At 36.3% G+C, this 15,642-nt stretch overlaps 1 protein-coding gene across 3 annotated transcripts in view; it reads right to left on the minus strand.

The window, feature by feature from the left end:
- LOC120417731 (potassium voltage-gated channel protein Shaw-like) overlaps positions 1-13,871 on the minus strand; it is a 225,162-nt gene extending 211,291 nt beyond the window's left edge. For all 3 annotated transcript variants that reach the window (XR_005605501.2, XM_039579888.1, XM_052707324.1), the window contains exon 1: positions 13,066-13,871. The gene's annotated coding sequence lies outside the window, so the exon portion shown is untranslated. The remainder of the gene's footprint in view (positions 1-13,065) is intronic.
- Positions 13,872-15,642: the final 1,771 nt, after the last annotated feature.

The raw sequence follows: 15,642 nt of genomic DNA on the forward strand, positions 1-15,642 counted from the left end.
TTTTCATTTGTTGACGTTTTGCTCATTTGCTTTTTCAGCCTCCTGTGATCAAAATTTGATTTTACGTAACTTTTCACATATAAAGTAGGCTTTGTCATCGTTCAAGACTGACAGGAAAAGTAAGTAGTTTCACGTAGGTATTGCAAAAAAGAAATTTAAACATTGGATTTACTTGAAAAACATTAGTTTTTAAACTTAATTTTTGAATGGTATTTGAAGGGGGTTCGGAGTGACATAACATTTTCGTAATATTTGCTGAGGCCAAATTTCAGTTGAAATTTTTAAATAATCCATGGAAAAGTGTATCTGACTTTACTTATCATTCAAAATAAAAATGACCAAATATTTGTGGCTAATTTTATTTTTCCCGTTAAACCAAAATTTTTCAACAGAATTTAACCATTTATACTATATATAAAATTATAGTAACTTTTTTAAAATTTCAGATAAAATTGGAACATAAATTAAAAAATGTTTCAATTCATTTACTTTTTAACCTGGCCATGGTCTTCGTTTCGTACATACACTTATGGTACTCGGGTCTATATGACCCAGAAATGTTTTTGGCTGCCAAAATTCGGAATCTTGACCGATTTTGGATGTCTTGGCCGCAAATGAAAGGTTAGAATGTCTACTTTGCGATTCCGACTGGCAGAACCGGTTTTGGGCACTGTGGCCACCGGGAACCTGCTACAACCGAAAAAAGTCCTTTTGGAGGCCCCGACTTTGAGGACCTGTATCTCCGGAACGATAACACATAGCGGGTTGCTTCCAGTTGCATTTGACGGGTAATAACTTCAACTTTAAGCTCCCGTAGAGATGATTTGTCAAAAGTGGACACCGGTTCCGTTAACCCGGAACATCCGAAAAACATGATTTTTTCAGCTTTTGTTATAAATTCAACACATTAGTCAATTTTTTCAACCGGATTTTTTGTAAATCATTATATACGCACACTACATACTACCTCTGACTGTTTGGGATCGTTCCGGCCAATTGTGGCCAATCTGGAACCGGTTCCAGGGTACCACCAAAACGGTTCCAATAATGGTATCGCTAGAAACCCGTCATGTTGCATATCAAACTTCATGAAATTGAATATTATGACCATCTGAGGTCATGCCGATATCCTCTGACCCAACCTGGTCACTCCGGAACCGGTTACCGGTGGCCACTGGGGGACACTTCCGGAGTATGCAGGAAAGCATATCATGCGACATATCAAACTTCATGAAATTGAAAATTATGACCATCTGAGGTCATGCCGATATCCTCTGACCCAACCTGGTCACTCCGGAACCGGTTACCGGTGGCCACTGGGGGACACTGCCGGAGTATGCAAAGAACCCTACCATGCGACGTATCAAACTTCATGAAATAGAAAATTATGACCATCTAAGGTCATGCCGATATCCTCTGACCCAACCTGGTCACGCCGGAACCGGTTACCGGTTGTCACTGGGGGACACTTCCGGAGTATGCAGGGAAGCAAATCATGCGACATATCAAACTTCATGAAATTGAAAATTATGACCATCTGAGGTCATGCCGATATCCTCTGACCAAACCTGTTCACGCCGGAACCGGTTACCGGTGGCCACGGGGGGACACTTCCGGGGTATGCAGGGAAGCAAATCATGCGACATATCAAACTTCATAAAATAGCAAATAATGACCATCTAAGGACATGCCGCTATTCTTTGACCCAACCTGGTTACGCCAGAACCGGTTGCCGCTGGCCACTGGGGACAATTCCGGAGTATGCAAGGAAGCATATCATGTGACATATCAAACCTCATGAAATTGCAAATTATGACCACCAAAGGTCTTGCCCACGTTTTTTAATCCAACCTGGCCACTGGGAGACAAGTTCTGATGGCCATGTCCTCCGGCCCATCCTGATTAATTTGGAACCGAAAATGGGTTGGGAATGGAGGAAATTTGTGAAACATGCAAAGAACCAAGTTTGAAGTTTCTTCTCGAACCTAAGATTTAAAAGGTTTTAATGGGGAGAGCACCAAATCCTTTTTATTTTCCAAGGAACCTTCCATCCCAGGGTTCGGACTGACAACCTTTGGATTGGGAGTCCAACCGCCGCCAGCGACTCCACCGGAGCAGGCTTGGTTTGGAGTGTTGATTGTAATTATAGCTGGGAGAAAACTGGAATGATCAAATGACCGTACAACAACTGAGGCTGGAACCGACGTTCCATTTCCCATCCGATAGAAGGCGTGATGACACATTACTCCTCACAAGAAATGTGGACGCAATCACACTAGCAGCTACACAACCGAGCCCGATTACCATTCCGGAACCATTTAATTGATGGCGGTTTGAATTTTCTGTAGTAGATAAATTTAGTTGAACCTTCCAAAATTACCTAACTTACAGACCCTCCGGAAGTGTCCCCCAGTGGCAACCCGTATCCGGTTCCGGAGTGATCAAGTTGGGTCAAAGGATATCGGCATGACCTTAGATGATGATAATTTTTATTTTCATGATGTTTGATACGTCGCGTGACATGTTTCCTTGAATTCTCCGGAGGTGTCCCCCACTGGCACCGGTAACCGGTTACGAAGTGACCAGGTTGGGTCAGAGGATATCGGCATGACCTTAGATCAGTGGTCCTCAGCCAGCTGATCATCGCGGGCTAATTTGGAAATTTGCCCCAGACTCGTGGGCAACATGTTAAATATATAATTAAAAAATAAGTTGTAGAGTTGAATAGTTTGAAATTGAAATTTTGACAAACAACTAAATTTTTGACAACTTAGAAATTGTCACCAATTATACATATTCAATTGAAAAAAAAATCAACATCCTTCATAAATTTTTCTCATCATATTTCATGTTTTAAAATATAACTGTTGTACAATTCGACAATATTTCACTTAAATAAATATTTTTTTTTGTTATATTTATAAAAACTTTTTTTTGTTGATAATTATTTCTTGGTTTTGCGTACACATTTGGTTTGATTGTTCTATTTAAGCTTTGAATGTTTTGCAAATTTTTTCAATGATTTTTTGAGTGAATTTTGAAGTAACAGTAATAAGTTTTGAATTATTCGTATGTTATAGGAAAAAATCATATTTATTGAAATTTAGAAGTTTATTTTGTTTCGAAAAATTTGTATAATTGAACAAGATAAAAACTGTTTTTTCAATGATTTTGAAATTTTTTACGATCTTTTCGTACGAAGTACAATCTTCTCGTTTCATTTTGAATCAAAGATTAGGGCACAAAAAAAAAGATCAAAAATATAATCAAATAAAATTTTGATGTTCTGTCGATTTTTAGGATAACAAAATTGAACCAAAAAATATTAGTCCGAAATTCATATTTTATAATTTCCTTATTCAATATTTCTAACAAGTTTTAGTCAAAAAGTGATCTGATGTTTAGAACTGCTGGATATTTATTTATTCTTAGTATTTTTAGCAACGTGAAAGTTTTTGTCACACTATCACTTTCATAATTTTATATTTTTAAAGGAATGAATGTTTCATATTCATTATTTCCAAATTTAGTAATTTAGTCGTTTTATAAATTCTTCAGGAAAATAAGGCACCACTAGTTTATTACTTCCCACGACCTTATAAATATTGTAGAAACCAGAAATCAATTATGGTTATTTCGTCAAAAAAATATATTTTTTTCTTTTTAAAGAAACTTAGTTCATGATTTCTCTAGCGAACTTCATATGAGAACGCAAAGTGGGCCGGATTCAAAAATTATTTCAAAACCATCCCGAAGGCCGTACAGAAGACCTCGGTAAGCCACATACGGCCTGCAGGCCGCATTTTGGTGACCACCGCCTTAGATGGTTATAATTTTCAAATTCATGAAGTTTGATACGTTTGATACGATATGCTTCTCTGCATACTCCGGAAGTGTGCTCCAGTGGCCTCCGGTTCCGGCGTGACCAGTTTGGGTCAGAGGATATCGGCATGACCTTAGATGGTCATAATTTTCTATTTCATGAAGTTTGATATGTCGCATGATATGCTTCCTTGCATACTCCGTAAGTGTCCCCCCGTGTCCACCGGTAACTGGTTCTGGAGTGACCAGGTTGGGTCAGAGGATATTGGCATGACCTCAGATGGTCATAATTTTCAATTTCATTAAGTTTGATACGTCGCATGGTAGGGTTCTTTGCATACTCCGGCAGTGTCCCCCAGTGGCCACCGGTAACCGGTTCCGGAGTGAACAGGTTGGGTCAGAGGATATCGGCATGACCTCAGATGGTCATAATTTTCTATTTCATGAAGTTTGATATGTCGCATGATTTGCTTCCCTGCATACTCTGGAAGTGTCCCCCAGTGGCCACCGGTAACCGGTTCCGGCGAGACCAGGTTGGGTCATAGGATATTGACATGACCTTAGATGGTCATAATTTTCTATTTCATGAAGTTTGATACGTCGCATGGTAGGGTTCTTTGCATACTCCGGCAGTGTCCCCCAGTGGCCACCGGTAACCGGTTCCGGAGTGACCAGGTTGGGTCAGAGGATATCGGCATGACCTCAGATGGTCATAATTTTCAATTTCATGAAGTTTGATATGTCGCATGATATGCTTCCCTGCATACTCCGGAAGTGTCCCTCAGTGGCCACCGGTAACCGGTTCCGGTGTGACCAGGGTGAGTCAGAGGATATCGGAATGACCTCAGATGGTCATAATTTTCAATTTCATGACGTTTGATATGTCGCATGATATGCTTTCCTGCATACTCCGGAAGTGTCCCCCAGTGGCCACCGGTAACCGGTTCCGGAGTGACCAGGTTGGGTCAGAGGATATCGGCATGACCTCAGATGGTCATAATATTCAATTTCATGAAGTTTGATATGCAACATGACGGGTTTCTAGCGATACCATTATTGGAACCGTTTTGGTGGTACCCTGGAACCGGTTCCAGATTGGCCACAATTGGCCGGAACGATCCCAAACAGTCAGAGGTAGTATGTAGTGTGCGTATATAATGATTTACAAAAAATCCGGTTGAAAAAATTGACTAATGTGTTGAATTTATAACAAAAGCTGAAAAAATCATGTTTTTCGGATGTTCCGGGTTAACGGAACCGGTGTCCACTTTTGACAAATCATCTCTACGGGAGCTTAAAGTTGAGGTTATTACCCGTCAAATGCAACTGGAAGCAACCCGCTATGTGTTATCGTTCCGGAGATACAGGTCCTCAAAGTCGGGGCCTCAAAAAGGACTTTTTTCGGTTGTAGCAGGTTCCCGGTGGCCACAATGCCCAAAACCGGTTCTGCCAGTCGGAATCGCAAAGTAGACATTCTAACCTTTCATTTGCGGCCAAGACATCCAAAATCGGTCAAGATTCCGAATTTTGGCAGCCAAAAACATTTCTGGGTCATATAGACCCGAGTACCATAAGTGTGACTTTTTTTCTGGGGGGCACTTCCGGTGGCCACCGGAAGTTCATTTTTGGCTCAAATGTGTGTCTTGGTAAGATACACAAAGTCATAAAATTTCAGCTCTGTAAGTGCCAAAGGTCAAAAGTTACGATAACTTTTATCATGCTCTTGGGTCATATAGACCCGAAGACCATGCCCGGGTTAAGAACTTTGTCCTTCGGCTCTGGCCGAATTTGAACAAAATATTAAAATAACTATTAAAAAAGTATAACTGTCACATAATGCTTTTTACATCAACAATTTGCGAACTATCAATGAATGAAGAAAATATTTTTTATACCGCAATATTTATATCTTTTACCGAATTGTGATCCGAAAATTCAAAATTTATGCATAGTAATCGTTAAACAGTGCATCCAGAATAGTTAACATTAGATTTCAAAAGGTCTGTATTAACATTTAAAATTTGATCAATATTTTTTTGCCCCCTCATTTTTTGACGCAACTTGAAATAAAATTTGCAAATTGTAAATTCCCAAAACATGTATTTTTGTTAATTTTTTGTTTTTTTTTATTTTTTAGAGGACTAAAAACACATCTGCTAAAACATAGGCGGTCTAAACTCTGATATTGGAAAAAAATATTTATTTGTAGGTATTTTCAGCTTAATTTTACAAATATAAAATTATTTTTATTGAAAATATCAGAAAATTTCAAAAAAAACCGTTACTTTACATTGAAAATCGAGATATCGTAAGTTGAAAATTTCAGGCTTATTAGGTAAAACTTAGAAAAGAATTTGTAAGCTTTCAAAAATATTTAACTTGAAATCGGTATATTTTACCAAAAAAAAATTGGAAAATACTTTTCGATTGCAAATTCAAATTTGCTTTAAATACTGACTCATTGTAATGATGACATGCCAACATGATTATTTTAAAAATCATATCTTCTAAACCATCACGCACTATGGTTCAGAAGATGTGTTTTAGCCCCCTTTTTTGAAAATTAAAGAATACGTTTTTTCCAAATCAAAAAATGAAAATTCAAAAACCAAAAAAATGCGATATTTTTGATAACTACTCTACAACCAAACCATGCATCCCTCTGAACCAAAATCTTGAAAGGCCCTTTTTCCTAGCCCTCATGACGAACCGTCAAGTTTCCCGCCAAAGGGACAAAAATATTGATTTTACAAGCGCACTCAGGTTCGCTCCTGTCTGTGTGTGTGTAAGTGTGAATCTGGTTCTTTGAGTAGCGAGCTCATGAAAGCTCCACTAAATTGTACCACATCACGACTGTTTGCGTTTGGCACGGAAAGCTACTACCCCTTTGCTACGACTACGACAGGTGGGTGATAGGGGTGGAGGAAGGTTGGGTAAAAGCTCACCACGCACTCGTCGACGGAGACCATGTCCCGCGACCACCGACGAGGAGAGTTGTAGAGCAATTTTGCGGTTTCAGTCGACGACACGCGCCTCGTTGCCGAAGGGTGAATGAATGAAAATATTTATTGTTACTTTGTGTGGATGTTTCATACATTTTAACCTCCCAGCGGGGACTGCCAACATGATGTTGACTGGACTTCGAGTCGAAAGTGCGGTTTGGAATCGAGAGTTTCCAATAATATTTTTTCAAACGTCCCAAAAACCTTCTTGATTTCCTTTAAAGAGAATTCATCCCAATTAATTGTGTAATTTCATGCAAAAACAGTTCAAACTTCAAGAAAGAAAACACAATTCCTTTCAACAATACATCTTCCTTAAAAGCAGACGTTCTGGGAGCCTCCGAAGCGAAACCGAAAGCCCGCAGGGGAATTTCGTTCTGAAAAGTTTCTTTTCCTGGCTGTGTTTTTCGCAGCAATATTCTTTCACTCCAACCACCAACGAAAATTCGAAGAAAACCGCGTTTACTTTTGCGTCTTGCTCGGGTGTTCCTGAAAACCTCAACTCAGCAGCTGGCACTGGCTGGCGCCCTTGCACAGAGTCCCTCCAATGCAGTGGAGATAATTGAATTTTGTACTTTGCATACTTGCTCAATGGCTTAGGAAGAGTGCGCGCACGAGGTGTGCAAATGATCCTCCCAGTCTGTGCTGAACGTGTGTGTGTGGGAGGAAAATTTGCTTCTGTGATAATATCTAATAAACGGTTTTGGTGAAAAGGTGGAAGGGGAATGAGATTTCTTTAAACTTAATTTTAAACATTATTACACAAGTTGAAGCAGGTTTAATCATTTAGTTCTGCTTCCAGGAAGGTGATCAATGGTAGTATAAAATTAAACATTAACATTATTTCATCATTTAAAATTGTAGGATTTGCAACAATTTTTAAAATAATACAGGTAGGAATATTTAATCCAATTGTCCTTTTATAAATACATTTCTGCTTCTTTTTTTCTGAAACGGTCATGAAAAAACTACTTATTAATTTCCACAATAAAAAGAAGAAAAATTGGCCTTTACATTTTCCAGTAGACTGATTTTAAATAAGTGTTAAAAAAATTAATTATGATTTGGAATAATTGAAACTTTGAAACAAATCTCCAATTTTGACATCCTTTATAAATCCTGTCTTTTTTATTTTTGGTAGGTCAATGTTATTTATTCTTCTCAATTTTTGATGATTGACTTATCTTAAAATTGGTCCGAATTTTTCAGATGAGTCAAATAAGTTTTTTTTTTAATTTTTAATATATATGTTTTTAGTTACTAATACACGTAAAAATATCTAGATAATCATGCCTGTTTAATGGTTAGTGCGCTGACCACGGGGACGCGCTGTCTTGTTCTTGCATGCTCATTTTCATTTCTTTTGTGTCGCTGTTTGTGTGCTTGGGTGCGTGGTTATTATATATAGGTGAAGGGATTTGATTAAATGATCATTATTCTGCATTATTATATTTAATTGATTATATAACCACACTATATTATACACATTATACAAAACACATATGAAACTGTAAATAGGAGCGTTTGGTACGGTATGTCCACGCATCCTTCCTCCCCTGTTGATTTTGTGAAATGTGCTCCGTTCACAGAATCTGTCTCTGTGGTTAATGCAACGCAGTAGGCCTGGCCACTTTAATTTATGCAATACATCTTCGGGGTTACTCAAGTGTACTGCAATAATTAATATTGACAAGAAAGAACTTGGGGCGTAATCTAACCCCAAGTTCTTCCAGGATGCTTTCTTCGGACTGGCTGCGCTTGTGTTCGATTAGATTAGATTAGATTAGACTAGATAATCATGCCTGTTTAATGGATAGATTATTCATTATAAACCTCTTTAAAATAACAAATTCTAGTACAATTAAAAAAAAAATAGTGAAGCTGCTGGATTCAACACATTAAAAAATGACAAAATTCAAACGATAACAATGGTGACTGGAAAATGCAAAAATAAAATAAACATTTCCGAAAAGTATCGTTTTACATTGTAACTGTTAAATCTCAAGTCAGAGTAAGAGTCAAAATCGGTGGAGTCGGAACTTTTTGGAGAGCTGAAGTCGAAGTCGGAGTTGTATTCGCTAAATCTTTGGAGGTCAGAGTTTAGAAGGCTCATTGTTATGCATAGTTTTTTACTCTAAAAAAAAACTTTCAAAATCAAACGACTGAGTTGAAGAAGTGAATTCTAAAAAAAGCCAAAAATGCCAAAATCACTTTATAAAAATAAAAAAAAAATGATACCTAATCAAGAAAACTCATGCATGTATTTTTTCTTTTGTTTTTGTCTCCTGTCTCCTTTGTACGCAACAAATTTTAACGCTATAAAAAATAACCTTGCCAAATTACACAAAAAACACGTAATTTTTAAACTACAGTCATCCCTCCTATTCGGAACACCCACAAACTTGAAACACTTTTATGATAATTTGTCAATAGCTTGTCAAATGCATCTTTTCTGGCAACCTGTAGGAGCTTTATTTCAACATTCTCTTGCTTTTTCACTAGTAAAAGTCGTTCTTTTAAAACAAAAAACTACATTTTCAAGACTATTTTATCCAGATCAGAAAAACTCTGCTCTTAATTGCCTACTCCAAAATTGTGGGATGTTATTGTACACAGTAAAAAAACTAAGTAAATTTGGAAGGTGTAATTTTGGAAGGTTGAATATTACCTCTTTAATGTTGTAATTTTATCTCAATTTAGATTGAAAATTTGGCATTACACCAGAAAAGTGGTAAAATCACACATTTCCAGAGGTAAAATTACAGATTTTTACTGACATAAAAGATGTACTCCTTCCCAGATGTAATAATACCATGATATACCTACCTCAATTATGAAAAAGTTAATTTCAACTGAAAATTTTTCCAAAAAAAATAATATTAATGTTTTTACAAAACCATAATTGATTATAGAATGTATTGGATTCAGCGTAAATACATTAAATTTCATATGAGTTCACAAGCCCTACGACTTTCTACACCCAACTGGCAGTCGCATGATTGTGATGCATGGCGGCATGAAAGTATATCAGAATCTGCATGAAATCTGTCCTCATGCATTTTTTGCGATATAGGAGTATGACATTTTTGCCCGTTACCGACAATTATCGACATTACCGACGGCTTTTTGGTTGTATTTCACAAAAAAAACACTTAGCAGAACGAGGATTGAACCACCAACTTCTTGGTTATTGATCCGACACGCTACCACCGCGCCATGGACGCTTGATGAAAAGTGAGTGAAAGAGCACCAACATATGCTTCTCTTTGGAGTGTTGCTCGGGGACGGGCCAGCTTTATATGTGTTGGTGAGAACTGCAGATCGCTGAAATTTTTACACGCGGGCAAAAATGATCTATGGGCTTGCTGCAAAAAATGTTATAAAATATGACATTTTCTGCAACAAATCCAATGTTGCAGATTTTGAGATATATTTTTCCTTTGGGTGTACACTTAAATAACGGAAAATGGTTACGATTTTGAAAATATGTTTAAACTTTTTAGATTCAAAATGGCATTTTTTGGAACGCCATCAAAAAACATCTCGGTCATCTCGATATATCATAAAATGAAACTTAAATAAATTTTCATGACCACAATTCCCCCTTCAATTCAAAATTTCATGAAAATCAAAGAGCAGTCGACCATTTTTGGATGTGGTGTTAGCTATATGAAAATTTTCCAAATGTTGTAACTGTTTGGTTTCAAACCAAAAAACAATTCTCTGTCAACAATACCTGGAAGCGTACATAAATTAATTGTGGAAAAGCTCACACAAAAATAAATCATGGTAATATTTATTCGGGGAAGGGGTACATCTTTTATGTCACAAAAAAATTGTAATTTTACCTCTGAAAATGTATAATTTTACCACTATTTAGGTATAACGTCGCTTTTTCAGTCTAAATTGAGGTAAAATTACATCATAAAAGAGGTAATTTTCAACCTTACGAAATTACACCTTCCAAATATACACAAATTTTTACTGAGCTGTGTATTTTGCTTTAATTTCGCAAAATTCATGAGAATTTTAAATTACTAAAAAATATATTTTGAACAGTTTTCGAATGATCACTCGATTTATAAAAATCTATTGAAAATTTCATTTTTTAAAGTTGATTTTATTTATCAGCTTAACGGTACACATCAACCATAGCTTTCGCACCCAGATTTCTGTTACAGATATTTTAGTATCTTCAAAACTACGGGAACTATCGATATATTTTTTTACTCATCCCCTAAATTACTGTCTTCATAGTTATTAACAACAAAGTTTGACTATTTTTACAATCAGATACTTGCAAGCTTGGGTCCGTAAATTTGACAATTTTGGAATAACAAGAAAACAACTTCCTTGGTTGCTGTGCACCCTTAAGGACACATATGAACTTAAAAATTATTGTTCTTGCCAAACTTTTCTAACTTGTATCTTTTTATCTTTTTTTAACATTTTTATGCATTTTTCAATAAAGTTCAAAAAAAAAAAAATCAAAAATTTTAACACTGTTTTTAAAATTTATGACTTTTCTCAATTTATTTTTATAAAAAAAGCCAAAACATTGTTGTTAGTAAAATTTAAAAGCAATTTTTGACAGTTACTTTATTTATTCGTTTATTTTTTTATTTAGAACAATTTAAGAATGTGTTTGTTTCCATATTTTGAATATCATTTTCCATAACCTAACATTTTTTTTAAAAATAGTTAACAGTTTTTAATGTGTTTTCTTGTTTAGTGAAAAAATGCCTTTAATAATAATAAGGCCACAGCAAATGTTAGTTTTTGGCCCCACCAACATTCACCCCCCCCCCTCCCTCCCTACAAAATGTTCTCAAAAAAAAAATTTTTTATTGAAATTATGATAAAAGCATAATTGTAATGATAATGCATGCTGTGTGTACCAGCCTTATTTGAGTACCCCAACAGACGGTAATAACTAAATTCATGCCATTTCCATAACAAATACTGTTAAAATAACAGAAAGTGTTATGGAACAAAATTTATTATTTGTCTGATATTGATTGAAAGCCAAAACAACTTTGGAATAACATTTTTGTTATGGAAGAATACCTCCAACTGTTTTTGGGATGATTGGATAAGTTGTTTAAATATAAAAATAATAACAAAAATTTGTTCCAAGAATAACTAAAAATGTCAATAGTCTGTTATTACAATTACAAAAAATTCATAACGACTAATAACAAATCTTGTTATAAATAACAAAAAAGTTATTGGCCTTGTATTTTCAAACATCAAAAATGTTATTCCCAAGTTATTTCCGTCTGCTCGGGTAAACTAAAAAAGATTTGTTAACTTGAAATGAAAATCTAATTAATCACTCATGCTTAAAATCATAATATTAATACATAATTGGCTAGTCCAGTGTTTCCCAAAGTGGGTACTGGGTCTACCACACAGAAAAAAAATCAATTCCCGTAATCGTGAAATGTGTTCATGAATTTGCGAACCAAGAAGGAACTTATTCATGAGTATAGCGCAAATTCATGAACACATTTTTCTGGCGAGGTCCTGGCCCCATCATTGATGTATGGAAAGTAAGGCCTGGCCAAAAATAGTTTGGAAATCAGTGGGCTAGTCAAATAACTACACAAATATTTGTTGGAGAAGATTGAGAAAAACGTGTTCCGATATCTTTTTGTTCAAATTTCTTGTTAATTTTTTGTTTTGATTTTTGAAATTTATAAATGATAACTTGCCTTAAAAAAATTATTATACAAATAATGTTCAATTTTAATTCTGCCACTAAGTCAGCTCACTCACTTTACTAGACTTATTTTGTAGTCTGTTGCAACTTTTTTTAAAGCCAATATTCACTTTTCTCAAAGAATTTTCGAGTTCAAATTTTGTCGTAGCTTCAAACAAGCATCCAATTCTCAGTGTTTTTACTACCTCTTTCAACCGAAATACCAACTCTAGCCAACTAGTTGATCACCAAACATAAAAAAAAGTAAATAAAAAAACGCATTCGAAACAGAAAACCGAAATAAAAGCTCCAGATCGATTTTATCGACCTTCCCAGCGGAACAAAAAGGAAGGAAAATTCCACCACCCTTCTCCACACCAGCAACCGCAGGTGGGCCACATTGGGGAAGGTCCTTCCTCCCCTTCCCCTTTCCACTCCTTCCCCTCACCCACACACACCATTCTAATGGGTTATATTTTCGTTATAATTAAAGCCTGAATTATTGAAGGCCTGCAGCCAGCATGGGGTAGACCAACCAACCTTTTTCACTTTCGGCCAGTCCAGTTCAGCGTCCAGTGTCCGGTCTATCCTTTCGGCGGTGGGGCTGGTCGTCGTCCCACAAGTGGGCGACCCCCTCCCGGTTAAAAATCCAATTGTTGGGTGGGGGCGAGGTTTTGTGAAGTTTTCACTTTCGATTCCAGCGACACATTTATCTTCGTTAGACTTTGCTGGACACGAATTTTGCTTGCCTTTTCTTTGGGGTTGTTGAATTTTCCTTTGTTAAACTTTCCACTGCTGATTTTTTCCTGGTTTTTATTCCTTGGATTTCGTGCAAGCATCCAATTTCCACACCCGGTTTTTCACAGCTCAAACACCAAAGGGTTTCCCCGTTCTTCCTCCCACAACTCACTGGCACAGGCGGGGAAAAAATCTATAATTTTCCTTCGATTTTCCGTCACCAAACACCGGTCTTCAAGAGGTCACTTCCCTTCGCCCCCTTTTCGTACGCCACTGGTCACCGCCGTTCAACTCCAGCAAAACCACGGTCACGTGCTTGGAAATTTTCGTTTATTTTCTTCAGAGTCTTAACGCTGCTCTCCGCTGGTTGTAACTTTTTCCACAAAACCCTTTTCTGCCCCCTCTCCCGTTGTTTTCCCCAAACCAACTGGGATGGGTGAAATAGTTTTTAAAGGGGAACACACCTCTGCCGCCCCCCACACTACTACTGTCCGCTACTACCGTTTCCGGGGAGGCCCGAAATCCTCCGGCAGCGAGGGCGAGTGTCCGTTTGCGCTCTCCAAAAGGGCGGTTCAGCAACGGACGACGGCTCGACGACGACTACTGGACTGAATCTGGTGTTACTTTGGTGTGGAGGGAGCGTGCCACTACACGGAATCGACCGTCAGAGGAAAATTGGGAGAGGAAATCGATCAAGAGAGGAGGAAAGCTCTTTTGCGATTGGGAGATTGGGAGAGTAGCGTGACACACGTGTCTTTGTTTGAGTTTTGGGAGAGAAAGAAGAGTGGAAATGAAAAATCAGATGCGTGAGAGAGCGAAAAATGGTTGGAACGGTTGGAAAGTGGAACGACGGAGAAAAGGATAACACAAATGGGTGGTTTACTGTTGTTACTGGTTGGGAAAGAGAAAATGTGAAAGCTTCTTTTTGTGATTACAGAGCGCTTTGGGTTGGTATGTTTGTGTTGTTCTCAATGAAAGCTCTGTGAAGTGCTTCCGAAAAGCCATAACTAGTTGATTGTAATAATTGACTTCTGAAAATCAGGTTAATTTTTCTGAAAGAAAGAGCAGTGTTTTAGCATTACTTTAAACATTTCGAGCATATTTTTTACCTATTTAATGCAAAACATTTAATTGTTTTATTGTACACGTAATTATTCTATTGTATCCATTGAAATAGAAATATAACTCATGGCAGGCCGTAAAGAAACTTTCTGTTCGTAGATATACAGTCCAGACTTGATTATACGAAGTTCCGACTATCCGAAAATCGATTATCCAAAATTTAGTATGGGACTTTGGATAATCGTATCATGACCAAAACTATTTTTTTCCTGTTTTTGGCTATTTTGGCCGCCATTTTGGATTTAAAAATACTTAAACATTTTTGAGTAGTTTATGGGTCATAGGACCATAAAAAATAAGAAATAAAAACATTTTTATCTTGATTCGATTACTCGAAGTGAAATTTTTCCGAGGCCTTATATAATTGAGTCTACACTGTAATAAATAGATAAACTGAATTGAATTCCATTAATATTAGCAATTTGAATTATTATTTTTCATGCTTTTTAAATAGATTTTAAGTATAGCTTTTGAAATATTTTACTAAACTTCATCATATTATCTAGTGTCTTACGGGATAACAAGGTATACAAATCCAAACTCAAACACAGGCATTGAAATTAAAAAAAAATTATAAAAATTCAAACAACAAGCCATGGTCTCAACATTTAATGCAAACAGTGTTTTAAAATGAATTTTGAGCTAGTTTAGTTGTTTTGCAATCATAAGTGTTTAAAAAAGTAAAATTTGACGAAAACAAAAAAATTAGCGAAAAAAAACTGTTTGCGATAATAATCACCGAAAATTTTCAAAAATTCAAAAGATGTTTAAATCAACCCAAACATGCTAACAATGGTTTTAAATGCAGCTGATTGCACTTAAATTTCTATTGAAATTTCGAAGTTTTTTGAAAAAAAATTGTTTGCCCCCTGATGTTTCGGGCTAATTTTGAAAAAAGGGGGGGGGGTGACAAAAACTTTTAATAATATTTGTACCAGCCTTAGGACAACACATTTCTAAAGAAAATTTCGAAAAAATGAATAAATAAGACGAATGAGCTTTAACAATTGACAAAGGCACATTTGACCAAAAAATGTAACCTCAATATTTATTTAACTGAAACATTCCAAGGAGCTTGCCAAAACAGACGTATTTTTCCAGTATTTTGAAGAAAATGCAATGATTCTAAAAAATACTATTTTTCTATTACTGCAACATGGGTATCAAAAGATTGAGTTTTTTCATACATTTCGAATGTTTTAATTTTTTTTTTTGATAATACTCAAAATTATCACAAATCTACGTACTTCCGAAATA

Source organism: Culex pipiens, chromosome 2, assembly GCF_016801865.2.
Source record: "Culex pipiens pallens isolate TS chromosome 2, TS_CPP_V2, whole genome shotgun sequence".
NCBI classification, from domain to species: domain Eukaryota; kingdom Metazoa; phylum Arthropoda; class Insecta; order Diptera; family Culicidae; genus Culex; species Culex pipiens.